This window comes from Entelurus aequoreus, linkage group LG06 (genome assembly GCF_033978785.1).
Source record: "Entelurus aequoreus isolate RoL-2023_Sb linkage group LG06, RoL_Eaeq_v1.1, whole genome shotgun sequence".
Taxonomy (NCBI): domain Eukaryota; kingdom Metazoa; phylum Chordata; class Actinopteri; order Syngnathiformes; family Syngnathidae; genus Entelurus; species Entelurus aequoreus.
The window spans coordinates 45,236,913-45,254,194 of NC_084736.1; the positions used below are offsets into that span (position 1 = coordinate 45,236,913).

General features: G+C 41.0%; 1 protein-coding gene across 2 annotated transcripts in view; it reads left to right on the plus strand.

The window, feature by feature from the left end:
- The window catches only part of cspg4ba (chondroitin sulfate proteoglycan 4ba), an 83,709-nt gene that overhangs the window by 10,858 nt on the left and 55,569 nt on the right, over positions 1-17,282 (plus strand). The window contains exon 1 of one of the 2 annotated variants that reach the window (XM_062050782.1): positions 14,036-14,133. The exons of the other annotated variant lie outside the window; for it this stretch is intronic. The gene's annotated coding sequence lies outside the window, so the exon portion shown is untranslated. Of the gene's footprint in view, positions 1-14,035; positions 14,134-17,282 lie in introns of those variants that run through there. 2 annotated transcript variants of the gene reach the window in all.

A 17,282-nucleotide genomic window follows, 5' to 3' on the forward strand; every position in this document is an offset into this window, starting at 1 on the left:
GCCGCTCTACCCACTGCGCCATGCCACTCCTAATAAATAAGGCAACAAGAGAGGTATACCACACTTCTCTTTTGTAAAGTACATTTGTACAGCCGATATGGGCTCGATTACTAAAATATTCGATAGCTGCAGCTCTAGTTAACAGTCATGTGTTATACTAATGTTTGAGCTATCCCTACTGACTTTGGACAAAAAGCCAGGTTAGGGCTGGGCGATTATAACATCGGAATTGATGATCGTGATACATTTAAAGTCGATTATGGTGATCTCGATTAAACATGGCGGAAATGTCAGCGACAACCGCCCACCAGAGTTGGCCTTTTCCCGTGCCACTTCCAGTTCTAAGGTACCGCACAAGTAAAACAGAATGAGCGAACTTGGCGCTAAACAGGCAGCTGAGGGCCGTGGAATGAATGTCAAGTTATCTACCGAAGATGAGGGCTTTGTTTTGGTAAAAAAAAAAAAGCTATCTCAACGTTGGTTGGCTGGCAGTGCCTTGGGTCGCCAAAGTAACATGGAGCAAATCAAGCCCAAGTACAAGGTACATGGGCTTGATTTGTATGTTCATTTGAAAAAGTACCACCCACGTGATTATACAGAACACGTGAAAATGCAAGTGGAATCTGCACCACTGGCCACTGCTAACAGCAGACGTAGCATTAGCAGTTTGTTTTACTGCTGAGTAAAACTTTTACTCAGTACGAGAGGGACAAGGGGTAGAAAATAGATGGATGGATGGATGTTGATAACTGTTTGACAGGGTTTCCGGAGGTCATTAAAAAGCATTCAAGTCATTGAATAGACTACGAAAATTAAGGCCTTTAATGGCATTTAAAATAATTACATTTGATGTCTGGAGGCATTAAAACATTTCGTACAATTGTAGGCAGCGGCTGATAGTCATTAAGTCAATTCATGGAACGAAAGATAAAAAATGAACTAAATAACTTTGCCGTCATCGATAAATTGCTATGTCCGTATGTTTCTTTCTTCGACTCTGGCTTTTAAAATGGATACAAGAGGTCTCACTCTGTGCGTTGCTCTCAGCACCTGAACACGTTTATTCGACAGTAGATTTACATGAACAGAGTGAGCCTCTTGTCAGTCATCCACAATCTTTGTTTCGGTAGGAGCAGGCAGGACCTATATTGCAATTGTCAACCACCTGTGTAGTAGTGGTTGTATTAAACAATGGCATCTGAAGCGACGCTCACTTTAGTCAGTACGTGTCCTTGCACTAATTTAGTCCGATTTCTCAAATAGTTCGGCTCTAAATAAGCATTCTACAACTCATGTAAAGACCCTAATTCAATCGTGTTTGGTTTTTGCAAAAGTCGGACTAACACACCTGGATTTTGCAATTGGAAACCAGATTTTTTCATCCACTGTAAGCCCTTTTACTCACCGCGTGAGATTGTTTCATTCATTCTCGTGGCTGTTTACATCCCGCCCGGCGCGGACGTGCGTGACGCTCAGCGCGCGCTCGCAGGACAGATCTTACATGTGGAACGTTCTTTTCCTGACTCTCTTGTTATCGTGCTTGGTGACTTTAACAAGAGAAATTTGAGCCAGGAATTACCAAAGTATAAACAGTTTATTAAATGCCCAGCCAGAGAGGAGAACACGCTGGATCACTGCTACACTACATTGAGCAAGGCTTTTCATGCAGTCCCGTGCGCTGCTCTTGGACTATCAGATCACGTGATGGTGCACTTAATCCCTTCATACAGACAGAGACTGAAACTGGCTAAACCTGTTATGAGGAACATTAAGTGTTTCACCGCCGAGTCTGTGGACGAGTTGCGTGCTTGTTGGGAAACGACAGACTGGGAGGCAATTGGAGCGGCCACGAACAATCTGGACGAGTATACGGACACTGTGACCTCATACATACAGTTCAATGAGGCGCGCATCATTCCAACGCGCACCAGGGTTTGTTATAACAACGACAAGCCCTGGTTCACACCCAAGCTCCGACAGCTGTGCAAAAACAAGGAGGCTGCGTGGAGAAGCGGGGACCGAAGTACATACAGAGAAGCGAAGTACCATTTCACCAGGGAAGTGGAGAAAGCTAAATCTGTGTACTCTAACCGTCTACAGGAACAGTTCCGCTCCAATGATTCTGCGGCAGTTTGGAGAGGTCTAAGGGCCCTTACGAACTATAAGCCCAAAACCCCCCAGGCCCTGAATGACCGGACTCTCGCTCAGGGCCTCAACACACATTACTGTCGTCATGAACGGCCTTCAGCTCATCAAAGCCATGCTCCCCCCACCATCACACTCCCCACCAATGCCAGCACTTCATTAAATGAGTTAAAGGACTCAAAGGACTCCAATGACATCACAGGACTCCAAAAACATCATAAGACTGTAAAGACCCTCTCCATCAAAGAAGAGGATGTACGCCGGCAGTTCTTGAAGCTTAATACGCGGAAGGCCCCGGGCCGGATGGTGTCTCCCCCTCCACTCTCAGACACTGTGCGGACCAGCTGGCTCCTGTCTTCACTGACATTTTTAACACCTCTCTGGAGCTATGCCGCGTGCCGTCCTGCTTTAAGACCTCTACCATTGTCCCTGTCCCCAAGAAAGCACGGATCACAGGACTAAATTACTACAGGCCGGTCGCGCTGACGTCTGTGGTCATGAAGTCCTTTGAGCGCTTGGTCCTGCCCCACCTCAAGGACATCACCGCCCCCCTCCTGGACCCACTGCAGGTCGCCTACAGAGCCAACAGGTCTGTGGATGATGCAGTGAACCTGGCCCTCCACTTCATCCTGGAGCATCTGGACTCCCCAGGAACCTACGCTAGGATCCTGTTTGTGGACTTCAGCTCTGCCTTCAACACCATCCTCCCTGGACTGCTACGAGACAAGCTCTACCAGCTCAGCGTGCCCAACTCCCTCTGCAGTTGGATTAATGACTTCCTGACAGACCGAAGACAGCACGTACGGCTGGGGAAGATTGTCTCGGACAGTCGAACCACAAACACTGGTACTCCTCAGGGCTGTGTACTCTCCCCCTGGCTCTTCTCCCTGTATACAAACTGCTGCACCTCCAGTCACCAATCCGTAAAACTGCTCAAGTTTGCAGATGACACCACCCTCATCGGGCTCATCTCGAATGGCGATGAGTCCGCCTACAGGAGAGAGGTGGGCCGGCTGACGTCCTGGTGCAGCCTCAACAACCTGGAGCTGAACGCCCAGAAAACAGTGGAGATGATCATGGACTTCAGGAAAGTCACAGCCCCACCATCCCACCTCACCCTGATTGACTCTCCCACCCCCGTCCCCATTGTGGACTCCTTCCGTTTCTTGGGCACCATCATCACCCAGGACCTCAAGTGGGAGCTGACCATCAGCTCCCTCATCAAGAAGGCCCAGCAGAGGATGTACTTCCTGCGGCAGCTGAGGAAACTTAAGGTGCCGACCGAGATGCTGGTGCAGTTTTACTCAGCCATCATAGAGTCCATCCTGACCTCCTCCATCACAGTGTGGTTCCCCGGCGCCACAGTCCAGGATAAGAATAGACTGCAGCGCATCGTACGTGCTGCTGAGAAGGTGATTGGCTGCAAGCTCCCATCCCTCCAGGACTTGTTCTCCTCCAGGACCAGGAGGCGTGTGGGTCGGATCACAGCTGACTCTTCTCACCCTGGACACACGCTATTCTCCCTCATCCCCCCAGGCAGGAGACTACGCTCCATCCAGACCCACACCTCCCGCCATCTGAACAGTTTTTTCCCCTCGGCCATCAGGCAAATGAACAATAACTCCTAACAGCAGCTCCTTGAATTCCTTGAATTCCTTGAATTCCTTCTAAGTCTATCGGATAGCTCAGTTACAGCTCTTTTTATTAACAAATATGTGTTATATGTTTTTATGTCGCACGTTTGCACCAAGAAAAATTCCTAGTTTGTGAACCCGTTCTCAAACAATGGCAATAAAACTATTCTGATTCTGATTCTGATTCTGATTCTGATTCTGAGATCTCTTGAGGGTGTGTGTGCCCCGGAGGGAAACCTTCGTATCGCACATGCACCAGTTTCAACACACAGGATATAACCCGGAAGCAAACAGTTCAATTCAGTTTAGTTCAGTTTCAGTTTATTCTGAACATGGATACGATACAATGTAATGTATCACATATTTCCGATTGTTTTATTACAGCATGTCCGAAAAGGAGAAGCATACCATAGCAGTTTTATCCCATTTCGTTGTTCTCTGTTTGTAACACAACAGTGAATAAATACGTAATAAATAAATAATATACCATGGTAAGTAAACAAATATTAAATACATAAATAATCATTATCTAAAAAAAAAAAAAAAAAGTTCAAGATGTTCATCATAATTGTTCTATTTTGTGAACACTTGTAGTTTGAACAGTCTTTTAAACTGAATCATATTGGTGCTTTGTTTGATTTATTTGGTTAATCCATTCCAATATTTAATTTCACATACGGATATGCTAAAGATGTTAAGTGTTGTACGCGCATACAAATGTTTTAAAATAGATTGTCCTCTAAAGTCAATATTTGTCGTCTTTTGTTGAGAATAATTGTTGTAACTCAGATATGGTAACACTAGCAAGCAATAGAGAATATGGAGTGTTTTTTGGTCCACAACATATTTTGCTTTATTCATTATTGACGTGTTTCTTGCTATTTTGTGTTGTATATTTTTCTCATGAGATTTCCATTTCACTTTGTCCTCTATTATTACACCCAAAAATGTTTTTTCTTTTTTTTTTTACACTTTTAAAGGCCTACTCAAATGATTTTTTTTAAATTTAAACGGGGATAGCAGATCCATTTTATGTGTCATACTTGATCATTTCGCGATAGTGCCATATTTTTGCTGAAAGAATTTAGTAGAGAACATCGACGATAAAGTTCGCAACTTTTGGTCGCTGATAAAAAAAAGCCTTGCCTGTACCGAAGTAGCGTGACGTCAAAGGTTGAAAGGCTCCTCACATTTCCCCATTGTTTTCAATGCAGCGAGAGCGATTCGGACCGAGAAAGCGACGATTACCCCATTAATTTGAGCGAGGATGAAATATTTGTGGATGAGGAACGTGAGAGTGAAGGATTAGAGTGCAGTGCAGGACGCATCTTTTTTCGCTCTGACCGTAACTTAGGTACAAGCTGGCTCATTGGATTCCACACTCTCTCCTTTTTCTATTGTGGATCACGGATTTGTATTTTAAACCACCTCGGATACTATATCCTCTTGAAAATGAGAGTTGAGAACGCGAAATGGACATTCACAGTGTCTTTTATCTCCACGACAATACATCGGCGACGCTCTTTAGCTACGGAGCAAACGTGATAGCATCGGGCTTAACTGCATATAGAAACAAAAGAAATAAGCCCCTGACTGGGAGGATAGACAGAAAATCAACAATACTATTAAACCATAGACCTGTAAATACACGGTTAATGCTTTCCAGCCTGACGAAGGTTAACAATGCTGTTGCTAACGATGCCATTGAAGCTAACTTAGCAACCGGACCTCACAGAGCTATGCTAAAAACATTAGCTATCCATCTACGCCAGCCAGCCCTCATCTGCTCATCAACACCCGTGCTCACCTGCGTTCCAGCGATCGATGGTGCGACGAAGGACTCCACCCGATCACCGACGCGGTCGGCGGCTAGCGTCGGATAGCGCGTCTGCTATCCACCTCAAAGTCCTCCTGTTTGTGTTGCTGCAGCCAACCGCTAATACACCGATCCCACCTACAACTTTCTTCTTTGCAGTCTTCATTGTTCATTAAACAAATTGCAAACGATTCACCAACACAGATGTCCAGAATACTGTGGAATTTTGAGATGAAAACAGAGCGTTATTGTATTGGATTCAATGGCGTCCGAATACTTCCGTTTCAACGATTGACGTCACGCGCATACGTCATCATACATAGATGTTTTCAACCGGAAGTTTAGCGGGAAATTTAAAATTGCACTTTATAAGTTAACTTGGCCGTATTGGCATGTGTTGCAATGTTAAGATTTCATCATTGATGTATAAACTATCAGACTGCGTGGTCGGTAGTAGTGGGTTTCAGTAGGCCTTTAATGTCTACTGTCTATTTATATTTGTGTTTGACTTTCCCTTCTACTGTTACCAAATAGCCTTATTTTAGTATTACTTAGATTCAAAGGTAGTTTGTTTTTGTCAAACTATCTTTTTAATTAGTTAATTTCTTCTGTTATTATTTGTATTAGCTTGTGTGTGTTCTCTCCTGAACAAAACACAGTTGTATCATCTGCAAATAATACTAACTTTAAGTCCTTTGTAACTTTACATATATATCATTTATATAAAGATTGAACTATGTAATGAAGAATAGACTGTTTATTTGCCTCACAAATTAAAAAAACAACACATTATGAAATGTATTGATGGGTCAAAAAAAGAAATAGAGATTTATTTTAGAAGGTAGCTAAGGATCAATGCTGGCTTAATTCAGACTCGAACGAAATACAAATGAGTGGAAAGAGAAAGAAGCAGGTATATACAGTATATGACAAGGCAAATAATAAAACATACACAAACCTCTTCACGCTGTATTTGTGCTGTATTCCAAACTGGTTATTCCACAGAACTGGCAAGATAGTCCAGAACAATAGCAACCCTCATCTGGAAAAGTATCAGCCGGTGCACTAACTGTCTTTTCCTTCGGATTTACAAACCCCGTTTCCATATGAGTTGGGAAATTGTGTTAGATGTAAATATAAACGGAATACAATGATTTGCAAATCATTTTCAACCCATATTCAGTTGCATATGCTACAAAGACAACAAATTTGATGTTCAAACTGATAAAAAAAATTTTTTTGCAAATAATCATTAACTTTAGAATTTCATGCCAGCAACACGTAACAAAGAAGTTGGGAAAGGTGGCAATAAACACTGATAAAGTTGAGGAATGCTCATCAAACACTTATTTGGAACATCCCACAGGTGAACAGGCAAATTGGGAACAGGTGGGTACCATGATTGGGTATAAAAGTAGATTCCATGAAATGCTCAGCCATTCACAAACAAGGATGGGACGAGGGTCACCACTTTGTCAACAAATGCGTGAGCAAATTGTTGAACAGTTTAAGAAAAACCTTTCTCAACCAGCTATTGCAAGGAATTTAGGGATTTCACCATCTACGGTCCGTAATATCATCAAAGGGTTCAGAGAATCTGGAGAAATCACTGCACGTAAGCAGCTAAGCCCGTGACCTTCGATCCCTCAGGCTGTACTGCATCAACAAGCGACATCTGTGTGTAAAGGATACTAAGGATTCTAAGTTAATTATTATTTGCAAAAAAAAAAAAGTTTATGAGTTTGAACATCAAATATCTTGTCTTTGTAGAGCATTCAATTGAATATGGGTTGAAAAGGATTTGCAAATCATTGTATTCCGTTTATATTTACATCTAACACAATTTCCCAACTCATATGGAAACGGGGTTTGTAAAACTCCTAGCATCAGTCTACAGAGCATTATGAATGAGCTTCGAGACAATCGAAAGTTTTGTTTCCATGATTCTCCGTCCAAAAATGTATTTGAAAAAACTCTCTGCCGCCAGTCTTTCTTTGCTTTGGAGCTGCATCCACTCCGAAACATTCTTGGTAGCGTCATGTTTGTAGCGTAATCTAAGATAATTTCTTAATGCTGTCTGGTATTTAACTTCAACATAGCCATGACAAACTTAATATTTGTTATCTGTGCCAACATTACATGGGACATCAGGTACAACAGAGCTATGCAGGTAACTTGTAAGGAGCCGCCAAGGCCTAGTGTGATGTCAACCGGAAAAGCAATATATTTATCCGTGCTAAAATGGAAATTGCACCCCCTAGTGTACGGTAGGCACATTAGAGAGAGTGCATGAACACTGGGACTTCACACATAGGCGTGAAAATACAAAACAACTAACTATTTGAGAAGTCAGACTAATTTAGTGCATGGAAACGTAGTGAATGCTGTAGCTGGAACTAATCATTTTGAATCAACGGTCACTTTGAATGTACACCTTGTTTCAAAACCATAGGAGAAGACGTTTGCGAAGGTGGGCTGTGCAAACCCCGGAAATTATGTCATAACAAGCTGACCAATCACAGCTCCCTTTTCCCCATTAACTTTCTTTCAACAACAATATGACACACACAATTCAAACAATTAGAACATACAAGTAAACATCTTTCTAGATATTTTTTTAAATATGTATATTGAAGTTATTTGTCTCTATATTTTTTAAACGGTAATTAAGACATTAAAACAAAACCACCATAAGGAAATAATAAACAAAAGAAACATGAAACAAGTGCAAGGCATAAGAAAAGAACATTGAAAAACAAAACCAATAGCATCTTATAAAAAAATTTTTGGTTTTGTCATTGATGGAATTGGTCTTTATAATGTCTTTTAGGATGTGGGAAGTTTTCAGGACCTTTTTTTGTCTTCTTAGTCATCATTAGTAAAGGCTGCTTAAAGGTCGTCGATCGTAAACCCAGAGAGGCGTTCGGGAGCGTGTGCAAAAAGACCTCCAAACTTTGCTTGATGGGCATCAATGCAGAGAAATCACACATGCTATTAGCTAATCACAAGACGGCCATTAAAACCAGGCAGCAGTAAACGGCGCCATATTTGTGACCAACACAGCAACTTCTGCTGTATAAAATAAATAGAAAAAAAGTCTCGCATTAAAGAGTCTTGTGAGCCAATTCTAATGCTTACAATTTTGTCTATACAGACAATTGTAAGCTTTGACTATTTATAGTAACTATATGCAGAAGGACATGGGCGTTAAATGTATTTATGTGGTATTAAAAAAAGGAGGAAAATACATTAAATCAGATTTGCTGGTACGTGCAAAGACCCTGTTTGAACTAATCTGTAGTTCGTTTGAAAACAATATAGTCAAATTATATTAATCGAGAACGGATGATATTAAAAAACAAGTAAGAGGACAATTAAGAGTCTCCAATTGGAGATTCAAACCTGAAACTCATGACTGTGAGGCAGACGTACTAACTACTAGTCCACCATGCTGCTGTATGTGAATGTGTATGACATTTTGGCTACAGTCACACTGCAGGGTAGGATGTCAAATTCTGATTTTTTTTGTCAAATCCGATCTTTTTGTGTAGTCATTCACATTACAAATAAAATGCGATGTCTAATGTAAACGCAAACTGACCCGCATGCAGACATGACGTGACACATACTGCAGTGTTTACGGAAGTATAGCTCCAGTTCTAATAGGTCTCAGCCTAGGCGCATTTGTGGCAATTTAAAGGATTGTTTGCAATAAAAGTCAACATTTTCTGGACCGCATTATTGTGTGTAGACGATTGAGAAGGAAGAGGGCAAGTATTTTGGCTCTTGCAGTTTGCTTCAACGTCTGTACCGAAGAGCAAGTGAAGGAGTAGTTGCAGACAGGAATGGTGGAACATTGATGTGAGTTCCTAAAACATAATATTTTTACCTCTTTTCTGCTCATTTGTTAACAATTTATTTTTTCAAATGTCTATTTTGGCCAATAATACTGACGCTTATCGCCTTTTGATGACGTATGGGTCGGATGAACGCGATCCGATCGTTCAGACTGCAGTCACATCGGGTACATATCTGATTTATATCCACATATGAAAGAAGCCCGGGTCGGATTTGAAAAATTCTGAATTCCACTGTTTACGTTGAAATGAAAAAATCAGATACAGGGAATTGAGCTGCAGTGTGAACAGGGCCTTAGTGTAAGCTGTGTGTCATACGTACACAGTAATGTCGTCACATCTCATCAGAGGCATTGACAGAACTGCCCAGGGATGACAATGGCACACTCAAATGAATTCAAGGAAATGTTCGCTTTCCAAAGAAAAAGGGCAGTGTGTGTGTGTGTTATTTACTTTATAGCTAGTCTTCGCGCTCATATATGCATTCATTAGCCTTGTCTGCTTGATTTCATCCCGGTCAAGTGTCATATGAATTCCGTAGGCTTCACTCATCCCCCGCCTGTGCGGGATAATCAGGAATCATTTTTCCAATGACTCACTCACTTCATCCTGCATTGAAAATAGAAACAGCAAATACTGTACATGTTTCATTGGCATGCTCCGACTTCCGCTTTGTGCCTATAAAGATGGCAAGAGTTTTCTGTAGGAAGCCTCTGCTACATGGAGGGCTTTGACAAACAAAAGGAGACACTTCAGTCAAGTTGCATCTCCGATTTGTTGGATAAACTTTGGCACACAAGCAGCGACAAGCTCTGGTCTTGCCTCTCTAATTGACTACAAAGACTGCCTTTGTTGTTTGCGTAGCGGTTTGTATCCCTTCACTCTCTGCAGATGACAGAACATGGTTATTTTCACTCCTCTGTCATTGACATCCCCCTGAAACATATTTGCTACAACAGCTGTCACCGCCTTTCCTCCATAAAAATCCTCATTAGCGTCAGTCTTTCTAAGAATTGCAAAGAATGCATCGCCGAGTGTATTTTGAGGGAAGACCTGTGTTTTTAACCGAACGTGACACTCAGTCAGTTATATGAAACGTCATTGAGATAACACCAAAATGCATTTGAACGTTCATATCCATCCTTGTCAGTTAAACAAGTGGAACATGTCACTGAATCTTGTATGGGTCAACATTCCTCCCTACACACTCAGACAGATGAACAATAAATAGGGAATGTGCGATCAAATGTGTCATCCTGACGCTCTGGGCCTTGTGTTCTAAAGAATTGTGTGCGAAAAAGATTCCTGAATGACAATTAAAATTTCGAACTGGCTCATCAGGTAATGACTGATAATTATACTTACCCACATGTAGCTATGTAGAAAAAAAAACCTTCATTAATTTGCATCAGCAACTAATTGTACACAAACAAAGGCCGATTGTCAGCCAGGCTGATTAACGACGGCGATATTTGGCATTTGAACTCGAGTTTGACCGATATGGATTATTAGTAGTCAAGGAGGCTAACCGATATTTGGAGACGATATTCATTTGCAGAAAAATTTAGCTAAACACGAATAGTATGGATGTAACAATATTGTGGATACTGCGGTTTCAAAATCTTATCAACAATGCCTTGATGGTATAAAATGAAAATTTACCAAGTGTAGTTTTTTTCTGCCGGTTTTGCTTTGGCAAGTCTGGAAAAAATCTCCCAGAATCCTTTGCACAGCGCGGGACCGCAATGTGGGGGCCTGGAGCGCCGTAAAGTGTGGAGAAAGAGGAAAGCAGGAAGTGAAGTATGTTCCTCTTCGTACTAGATAAGAGGAATTGTTTTGGTCAAAATCCTAATAACTGTTTGAGTTATGTTGCTAACAAACAAACCCTAGCAAAAACTTAACCTCTGTGGCGCAGGTAATAAAGTGCGCTACATTTGTCTGAGTGTTCCAAGCCAAAATAGACTTGGTCAAGGCGTGCTGTGTGTCTGAGCCGCAGCGGGTTATTGCTACTAACTTACTCTCTACTTATCACAGTTTTTAATACGAAATACTGGTCTCATATGTGTATATTTGGGGCGGCATGGCGTAGTGCAGGAGTCTCAAACATGCGGGCCAATTGCGGCCCGTGAGACATTATTGTGCGGTCCCCACCTTAAAGGCCTACTGAAACCCACTACTACCGACCACGCAGTCTGATAGTTTATATATCAATGATGAAATCTTAACATTGCAACACATGCCAATACGGCCGGGTTAACTTATAAAGTGCAATTTTAAATTTCCCGCTAAACTTCCGGTTGAAAACGTCTATGAATGATGACGTATGCGCGGGACGTCAATCGTTGAAACGGAAGTATTCGGTCCCATTGAATCCAATACAAAAAGCTCTGTTTTCATCTCAAAATTCCACAGTATTCTGGACATCTGTGTTGGTGAATCTTTTGCAATTTGTTTAATGAACAATGAAGACTGCAAAGAAGAAAGTTGTAGGTGGGATCGGTGTATTAGCAGCGGACTACAGCAACACAACCAGGAGGACTTTGAGATGGATAGCAGACCCGCTAGCCGCCGACCTCACCTTGACTTCCTCCGTCTCCGGGCCGCCGACCGCATCTATGATCGGGTGAAGTCTTTCGTCGCTCCGTCGATCACTGGAACGCAGGTGAGCACGGGTGTTGATGAGCAGATGAGAGCTGGCTGGCGTAGGTGGATAGCTAATGTTTTTGGCATAGCTCTGTGAGGTCCCGTTGCTAAGTTAGCTTCAATGGCGTCGTTAGCAACAGCATTGTTAAGCTTCGCCAGCCTGGAAAGCATTAACCATGTATTTACATGTCCATGGTTTAATAGTATTGTTGATTTTCTGTCTATCCTTCCAGTCAGGGGTTTATTTATTTTGTTTCTATCTGCATTTAAGCACGATGCTATCATGTTAGCTCCGTAGCTAAAGAGCTTCACCGATGTATTGTCGTGGAGATAAAAGTCACTGTGAATGTCCATTTCGCGTTCTCGACTCTCATTTTCAAAAGGATATAGTATCCGAGGTGGTTTAAAATACAAATCCGTGATCCACAATAGAAAAAGGAGAGAGTGTGGAATCCAATGAACCTTTGTACCTAAGTTACGGTCAGAGAGAAAAAAGATAAATTAATGGGGTAATCGTCGCTTTCTCGGTCCGAATCTCTCTCGCTGCATTGAAAACAATTGGAAATTGTGAGCAGCCCTTCCTCCTGTGACGTCACGCTACTTCCGGTAGGGGCAAGGCTTTTTTTTATCAGAGACCAAAAGTTGCGAACTTTATCGTCGTTGTTCTATACTAAATCCTTTCAGCAAAAATATGGCAATATCGCGAAATGATCAAGTATGACACATAGAATGGATCTGCTATCCCCGTTTAAATAAAAAAAATTCATTTCAGTAGGCCTTTAATATGACAGTTCAGTGTTAGTGCGGCCCACGAGTTTTAAATGAATGGCGCTTGACAGCGTTGTGTGCGGAGCTGAAGGAAGGGGGGTGTATATTGTAGCGTCCCGAAAGAGTTAGTGCTGCAAGGGGTTCTGGGTATTTGTTCTGTTGTGTTTATGTTGTGTTACGGTGCGGATGTTCTCCCGAAATGTGTTTGTCATTCTTGTTTGGTGTGGGTTCACAGTGTGGCGCATATTTGTAACAGTGTTAAAGTTGTTTATACGGGCACCCTCAGTGTGACCTGTATGGCTGTTGACCAAGTATGCCTTGCATTCACTTGTGTGTGTGAAAGCCGTAGATATTATGTGACTGGGCCGGCACACCAAGGAAGTGCCTTTAAGGTTTATTGGCGCTCTGTACCTCTCCCTACGACCGTGTACACAGCGGCGTTTTAAAAAGTCATAAATTTTACTTTTTGAAATCGATACCAATAATTATGAAACTGATACCGATAATTTCCGATATTACATTTTAAAGCATTTATCGGCAGTCCGATATTATCAAACATCCCTAATTAAATCCATAAGCTGCTATAAAATTTTATAAAATTGAGCAGATGGTGAATTATTGTGATGTAGACAAATCCCATATTTTACCAGTTTTCCCAGGAGATGTTCTATATTTTGAATTGCAAATGTTAATGCTCTTCTGACCCACATCATGAGCAACGTGTAATAAAGGTGTTTGTGAAATCCCCTAAGGTTTTTGGTGCTGAATTAATCACAACATTAGCGCTGTATAAAATATTATGTTGCTAGTGGTCCAACGTTTCCTAAAAAATATAGTCAAAAAACAACAACTTTGAGCCTTGTCATCTCTTTACTGACATACTATTCATGTTTAAATAACTTCTACTGCAAATGAATATCGGCTCCAAATTACAACCTTTTTAACCAGATAAGAAACCCATTGAGATCAAGATCTCTTTCACAAGGGTGACCTGGCCAAGAGGTCAACAGCACATGTCACAGAGCAGTTTCAGAAAAGTAATACGTTAAGACATACATTTTAACATGCATAAAAGAGAACTGTCGAACAATAAAGATTTACACCTTTTAAAAACACAGGCACTGTGCAAACGTCTCTCGCTTGTCTGTCCCTCAGGATAGAACGGAAGGCTCCAAATGGAAGTAGTACAGGGAGTTTTGTCTGCAATGCATTCCATGCCAGAGGGGCAGCAGTGCCAAAGCTCTTTTGCAAAATTCAGTCCGTACATGAGGTACAGTCAAAACATACAAATTGTTACAACTTAATGCATAAGAGCTGTTTTTTCTTTGTAACAAGGTACACAAGTATGGAGGCATTAAACCTAAAAGAGCCTTATAAATGATAGTCATCCAATGTGTGTCTCTGCGTGCACTCAATGAAGATAAGTCTGATTTCATATACAGTTGACAGTGGTGGGTGAGACTACGACAATCAGTAACAAATCTTAGTGCTCAGTGAAAAACAGTGTCCAAGGACTGGAGGCATTTAAATGAAGCACTAAAATAGAGCATGTCTCCATAATCAACTACGGGCAAGATAGTCGCTGTCACCAATTTCTTACTGGCTTTAAGAGAGAAGCATTTATTATTTCTAAAAAAGAAACCAAGCTTTACCCTAAGCTTGGAGACCAAGTTGTTAATATGGGCTTTAAATGAAAGTTCCTGATCAATAGTAAAACCCAAGTACTTGTAATTTAAGACCCATTTGATGTTACAATATTTGGAATATTTTCCAGTAGCACCCTTGAATGAGAGAAAACCATTAGCTTGCTTTTATCTGTATTTAAAACCAATTTAAGATCAAATAAGCAAGCCTGGATGACATCAAAAGCAGCTTGTAAAAATTCAAAAGCCTGAGTGATGGAGGTTGAACAGCAATAAATAATGGTGTCGTCTGCATAAAAATGGTAGATTACATTTGACGTGTCACTGACGGCAGGTGAACGTCGGTCCGTTGATTCACTTTCTGGCTGCATCGAACAGTTCAGTGTGTGGATGCAAAACCATTTTCTTCAGCTAAATTCAGACAAAACTGAAATCATTCTCTTAAAAAACACAAAGAAAAAGTATTATTCCTTACCTTGAGACTCTCTCACTCAAACTTAATAATCGGGTTAAAAATCTTTGGTAATAATGGACTTAGACATGAATGTTAACAGCCACATTAAGTCAATAACGTCAGCCGCTTTCTACCACTTGAAAAACATTGCCAAAATCAGAGGAATAATGTCTAAATCAGAAAATTATAAAGATTAATCCATGCCTTTGTCTCCAGCAGGTTAGACTACTGTAATGGCCTTCTCACTTTTGGGCTTTCTAAACGAGCTATAAAGATGCCAGCTGCTGCACATCTAAAATGCTGCTGCTCGAGTCCTAACTAGAACCAGGAAATTAGGGCTGCAACAACTAATCGATTAAATCGATTAAAATCGATTATAAAAATAGTTGGCGTTTAATTTAGTCATCGATTCGTTGGCTCAATGCTATTCGCATGCGCAGAGGCTACGTTTTTTTTTTTAACCTTTATTTATAAACTGCAATATTTACAAACAGCTGAGAAACAATAATCAAAATAATAGGGGTGTAACGGTACGTGTATTTGTATCGAACCGTTTCGGTACGGGGTTTCGGTTCGGAGGTGTACCGAACGAGTTTCCACACGGACATATTAAGTAGCGTACTGCACTTTGTGTAAACAGTACTCAAAATGCCGGACATTTGAGGTATTTAAAAAACTCCGCCCTGACAGCCCCGCAAAAGAGGACATGTCCGGTGAAAAGAGGACGTATGGTCAGTCTATCGTAGCCCGTTAGCTGCTAGCATGCTAGCAAAAGAGGACATGTCCTGTGAAAGCATGCTAGCAGCTAACCGGCTAGGATAGACTAACCATACGTCCTCTATTCACCGGACATGTCCTCTTTTACGGGGCTGTCCGGGTGGTGTTTCTTAAATGCCTCAAATGTCCGACATTTTGAGTTATGGTTGCGTGTATTTTCAATGTACGTTCAGGGTTAAGAAGGTTAAAAACACAACAAATTGTGCGTGCAGCAGCATTCGTGAGGGAGGGGGAGAGACAGAGAGAGAGAGAGAGAGTTGTGATAAACGCGCATGCGTCGTCAGGCTCTGCTTTTTATTGATAGATATATCAGATTTAATTTTTTATTATCTATAGCAGGGGTGTCAAAAGTGTGCATTTTTGTAACATTTTCCTTGTTTTATTAGGCAAGTTGAAAGAACATGGCGCCAGTATGCTGTTTTTTTTTCTTCAATAAAATACTGTAAAGGATAGAAATGTAGTTTGTCTCTTTTATCCGATTATTAATCGATTAATCGAAGTAATAATCGACAGATTAATTGATTATCAAATTAATCGTTAGTTGCAGCCCTACAGGAAATACGCCCATATTAGTCTTGTGCTTAGGTCACTGCACTGGTTCCTGTTGCTCAGAGAATAGACTTCAAAACAGCTGTGCTTGTGTACAATTATTTTCATGGTCTTGTGCCAAAGTACATCTCTGACATGTTATGACCCATCTCAAGCTCGCAGAACCTCAGGGAGTGGTCTTCAGCTGGTGCCTAGAGTCAGGTGAGGGCTGGGTTTCAGTTTTATGCTCCTGAAATCTGAAATAGTCTTCTGAAGATGTGAGACGGGCCTCAACTTTTGATTAATTGTGCATATGACAACTGAAAGTATTTTATCTGCAGTCTTTGGTTTTAGTTTAAATTAATTCTGATTGTTTTTATGATTGTATTTTCTGATTTTAATTTGAAATATTTTATTTTTACCTCCTTTTAATTATCTGTAAAGCACTTGGAATTGTCTTGTGTACGACTTGTGCTCTATAAATACATTTGCCTTTCCTTGCCTATTGATAGATCTCTAGTTAATGCATTGGTTGCGTAGCCCTTGTTCTTCGTTAAAGATTGTAAAGATTGATTGTACACCACATAGAGTCTAAGTGAAGCACTGATCAAAAAAAATAAAAACAAGGATTTAATATTTTTGTAAGTCTTTGAAGAATATTCAAAACCCCTGCACATTGTTTATTGGTCTTATGATGGTGACAGTTAACCCTAAATCCTATTAAATTAATTTCCTAAGGGAAAAAGGGTCTCAAAATCCAATGGAATTAGACGTAGACCCGCTTTCCATGTTAGATCTAAGTCATTATACTGTAAATCCAATAATTACGCACTAACTTGTGAGATGACTGTATCGTTTGATGGCCACAGGGTTGATTAACACAGGTTCATGGTTTAATGCGCTAATTTGACCAGAGAGAGAAAAATACATTAAATCAAGCTATCTTTACCTCAGTCAGGCAAATAGATGGGTTTAGTTTACAGGAGCAAACATGTTTGCTTTGATTAAAAAGCATGC